Genomic DNA, 5,342 nt, shown 5'->3' with positions numbered 1-5,342 from the left:
ATCTCCCGATCTAACTACTGCTTCTCATCCTTCTACATGGCGCAAAGTACAAAATTACCGACGAGGTTGGCAACTAGATCCATACTACGTGGGTTGTGTGTCTTCGCAGTTGCCAAGCAGAGTACACTAGATCTGCCATGTACTGTGTTAGAGATAACCGTAAGTTCTCTGTAGATTGATGCACGTAGTTGGTAAATGGATGGATGTGTGGGAATCCATAAAAAGATGGAGAAAAATTGAGAAATTTGGAATAATGTAGGGTGTCAAAAATAATTGCCACTGGTGTTTAACGTCAGTTGCCACCTATCATTGTCGTTAACTGCCACCATGTCAACTTATAGCTTGCCATCCTATTGTAGTGGCTGATGCCATCGAATAGAACGGTTAGCTAGCACTCATATTTTAGAAAACAATAGTGGATGTACATGTCCTACTAGCCATGATATGCTGGTTACCTACGCATGGAAATGTGATAACACTGACGTGTTTACTTCTACATGCAAGCATCACAAGGATACATTTTTTGTGGATTGTTGATGCATTCTTGTTCATGCAGTGATTGATAGCACGGTGGCAGAAAACGAGACGCGGGAAAGAATGAGTCACGAAGATGACACTAATCTTTTCGGTTCTCAAAGGCCAGAAACGCCCCCTTGGGATGCATCAGAGTACAGCCAACTCATTTCTGCAGGGCCGTTGCTGCCACTACTAGAATAGTACGCAGGCATTGGTATGATGCATGAAAAAAAAAGAAAAAGAACATTTGCCATGTTCGCGATGATGAAGATGACAGTCTACTTATGTCCTACGCTGTCATTTTTTTGTAGGTTCTTATGCCCAAAACACGCTCAGGGGGGCACCATGGCAAGTTCAGTCACAAGGCGCTAACACTGACAAATGTGTGGGCATCCAACTTCAAGTAGCTAATGTGGCAAGTCAAGGTAACGCATACGAAAATGAAACATACTGGTCTGAACATGAAAAATAAACTTGCAAAAGGATGGCAAAAGACTCACGAGTTGTGTCGGGAAAAAATGCAAAGCCTTCGTGCAGCACGTGGCGGCAGTCGGCACCCATGTACCTGCCATCAATGTCGTACACAGGTTAGTCCATAAAAAAGAGAAGTTGCGGACGATGAATTAACAGAAGGAGCGTAGTTGACAACTGCAGTTGCCATCCCATAACAACTGCAGTTGCCGTCCCATAACAACTGCAGTTGTCGTCCCATAACAACTGCAGTTGCCATCCATGGACAACTTGCAGTTGACATCCATGGACAACTTGTAGTTGGCACCATGGACAACTGCATTTGCCATCCTGGACAACTTGAGTTTGCCATCCATTGATAACTTGCAGTTGCCATGCATTACCCATCTAAATACCATGCTTACAGGTTATTACGATGCTTCTACCTCGACAAACGTCTCATGGCAAGCTTCACACAATGCAGATACAACACGTCAATTTGGTGTTATGGACCACACAAGATGGGCACATACAGCACAACAAGGTAAAATGAAAAAATTGCATAGTGAGCTCGAGACTAGAATATAAAAAAATTAGTGCTAGAACACACTAGTTTGCCATGCGTTGGCGGCAGTATTTGCCATGTATGCAGGACTACAACTGCCATGCACATAAAATCCAAGTTTTCATACTGAAAAAATGAGCTGGTTGCCATGCATGACTGATGCAACTACTGAAAAACCAGTAGTTGCCATGTTTGTTGGACAGTAGTTGCCATGACTAGACAACTACAGTTGCCATGCATGTCGACATGCAGACTAACATCTTACTTGTTTGAATGATGTCATGCGAAATCACTTGAAGTTAGTGTACTCCGTTACGATAAACATGTCATTCAAGCAAAAGATTTTACGCTTGCGCCTGTTTTTTCTATTACAGGGCCTACGACTAAAGTGAACAGCGGCACAGGGGCATCTACTATGGGAAGCTCTGAGCGCATGGAAGATGCGGTCCTTCAGCCAGCCACAAGTCATGCCGCGGACAATACGGAGTCAGAGTCAGAAATGGCAATCATTCCTGCAATGCCGACAAGCACCCCTTTGAACACAAGCACTGGCAACACTCAAGCAGATCAAACTGCCGCCGATACTGAAGTGAATGATGAAACTGACAATGAGGCACAAGGGGATGAAGATGATGGGCAATCAGCGATCATGGTACCTCAGCCACCGTACGTTGGGCAGAGATTTGAATCGTTTGAAGAAGCAAAGGAATTCTACCAGACATATGCAAAGTTCCATGGGTTTGCGGTCGACACCGAATACCATAGGAAGATTAAGAAAACAAACGAGTACAGCAGAGCTGAGATGAGGTGCCACAAGGCACGGAGGAACAAGAAGGGGAAAGGTGTTGCGCCTGTCGTTCTGGAACGAAAGAGAAGGGTCATTCTCAAGACGGGATGCCATGTCCGGTGTAAGCTAAACGTAGATGGAACACAGTATGTGGTCACTGACTATTTTGACGAGCACAACCACAAACTCATAAAGAAGTTCGACCTGGTAAAATTTCTGACCGCACACAGAGGATTCACCCCCGTCGAAAGGCAATTCGTAAAGCTGCTACATGATTGTAACGTTGGTCCATCAAGAATGGTCCAGATACTGTCACTCATCCACAGCAAAAAGGGGACTCTGAGTAGCATGCCCTACATACCAGCTGATGTCACAAACCTACAGGCAAAGTACCATAGAGAGAGCAAGTTGGCTGACATAGAGGCCACAATGGCCTACTTTGATGAGAAAGCGAAGGAAGATCCAGATTTCTTCTACAGGATAAGGTTGGACGATGAGGACCGTGTCAGGAACATGTATTGGGTGGATGGTGCTGCAAGGAGAGCCTACAAACATTTCCGAGATTGCATTTCATTTGATGCGATGTATCTCAGTAATATGTACAAGATGCCATGCGCTCTGTTCATAGGAATAAATAACCACAATCAGTCGTTGCAGTTCGGCTGCGGGCTCGTTCGGAACGAAGACACAGATGGGTATGTTTGGCTGTTCAAGACCTTCTTGGAATGCATGGATGGACTTGCTCCGATGAACATAATAACAGACCAGGATTTCAGCATGTGTGCAGGCATAGAGGGGGTCTTTCCGTTGGAAGTGCACAGGCACTGCAGGTGGCACATTATAAAGAAGGCTAAGGAGACACTAGGACCGTTCTTTGCTGACCGTCCAAAGCTCCACAAGGCATTCGAGCTGTGCGTGGACCACAGCTTGACGGTAGAGGAGTTTGAAAGGAGCTGGATGGCCATGATTGAAACATATCAAGTCCAAGACAATGAGACGCTTGCTAGCCTGTGGGAGAAGTGAATGTACTGGATGCCGGTCTACTTCATGCAGTGCTTCTTCCCCTTTCTGCAGACTACGCAGCACAGCGAGGGGTTCAATGCTGTTTTGAAGCGGTACGTGAGCCCTGACAACTCATTGCTACAGTTTGCCAAGCAATACACAGCTTTGCAACAAAAAATTCTGGGATCTGAGCTACAGCAAGAAGCGACCACCGTGCTAAAGCAGCCAAAATTGCTAACGTATTTGCCGATGGAGAGGCAAATGAGCAAGATATACACCAACAAGATCTTTAACAAGTAAGTCAGTTGCGTTACAGTCTTAGTTGCACAAGTATGAAGGCAGTAGGGGCCATGTAGAATGCAATGCAGTTGCCATGATCTGAGGATGCCATGTTTAATGAACTAATGTTTGACATGATTAATCAAATGCAGTTGCCATGTTTAGTGAACCACTATTTTGCCATGCTTGCTCGGCTGCAGTTGGCATCTTCAATGGAATGCAGTTGCCATGTTCAATGAAATGCAATTGCCATGTTTAATGCACTGTACTTCCACTAGGCATGTTGTATGCAAAATGCCAATGCCAAATGAAAATGATGTGTAGTTGCCATGTTTACTGAATTGCATTTGCCATGTTTTCTGAAATGCAAGTTGACATGTTTCCTGAAATGCAAAATGCCATATTTGCTCAACTGAGGTTATCATGTTTAATAAATGCAGTTGCCATGATTTAAGCAATGTGCTTCTATTTGGGATGTTTGTATGGAAATGACAATGGCCAGTTGAAAGTGCAATGCAGTTGCCATGTCTAATGTACTGCGGTTGCCATGTCTAATGTACTGCAGTTGCCATGTCTAATGTACTACAGTTGCCATGTGTTATGACTATAGTTGCCATGTGTTATGTACTACAGTTGCCATGTGTTATGTACTATAGTTGCCATGTGTTATGTACTACAGTTGCCATGTGTAACGAAAAACACACAAAACTTGCAGATTCCAGGAAGAAATAAAGCGTGCCAGCATGTTCACGGCTTTCCAGGTTGACGAACATGCGTTCAAGGTGTGTTCTATTTTGGTCATGTCGAATTCAGAACCTGAAGACCCGGACAAAGGAAGGAACTACTTTGTGAAATCCTCAATAGGCCAAGGCGAATACTACTGCCAATGTTGCAAGTTTGAATGGGACGGCATTGTGTGCTGTCACGTACTAAAAGTAATGGACATGAACGCTGTGACACGGATGCCCTGCCATTTCATAAGGCGGCGATGGACTTGGGACGCTGACGACGCATTGGCGCCGCAGACAACAAACGCAGTTCTGGTTGTGCATGACGAGAGACCGGAGTCAACCATGGAAGCCGTGAGGCACGTTGTGTTGACAAAGAATTATGCTGAGCTAATTGATGAAGCGTGCAAGAGTGATGAGACAACAAGAGTCGCAGAAAAACACAGGAAGGCCCTGAAAAGAGAGCTTGATGAGATCAAGAAGAGGAAAGCTGAGGAAGCCTTACACAGGTTCCCCCGCACATCAAGTGTGCCTTCGTCCACGGGGCCATCATCTGAAAACTCAGAGATAGGATCTGGAACAGCAAGCACACAAACCCAGGTCAGGAACCCACCCCGTTCCATCACAAAGGGTTGTCCAAGAGAGGTAAGGTGTAAGGGCATTCTTGTCCCTATGTAGTTTTGGTGATTGATGACAATATCTTTGCAGACTAATCGTGTGTATTGAGCTTTTCAGATATATCACGACTAAACACAAGACGGTTTGATACCCCTCGGAGATTATAGAAGACGGCCTTTCTCTATGGTTTGGGTCGGTGGAGTTGAGTCGTAGGAAAGCTGTACTATTAAGAGGGGGTCCGCTTTGGAAAGGTTTGGGTGGAATCTCATGTACACATTCCCTTATGCACCACCTTTCCTCGAGCTCCTCGGAGTGTTCCTCTGTCTCACCATGTCTCTGCAAAATGCAGGCCTCAGTATTGCTCTTCTCAGGCTAGTGGTAGTACTGCTCTTTTGAG

Source organism: Triticum dicoccoides, chromosome 3B (assembly GCF_002162155.2).
Source record: "Triticum dicoccoides isolate Atlit2015 ecotype Zavitan chromosome 3B, WEW_v2.0, whole genome shotgun sequence".
In the NCBI taxonomy this organism is placed as follows: domain Eukaryota; kingdom Viridiplantae; phylum Streptophyta; class Magnoliopsida; order Poales; family Poaceae; genus Triticum; species Triticum dicoccoides.
The sequence above is the reverse complement of the archived record's forward strand: the minus strand, read 5'-3'. Positions refer to the sequence as shown.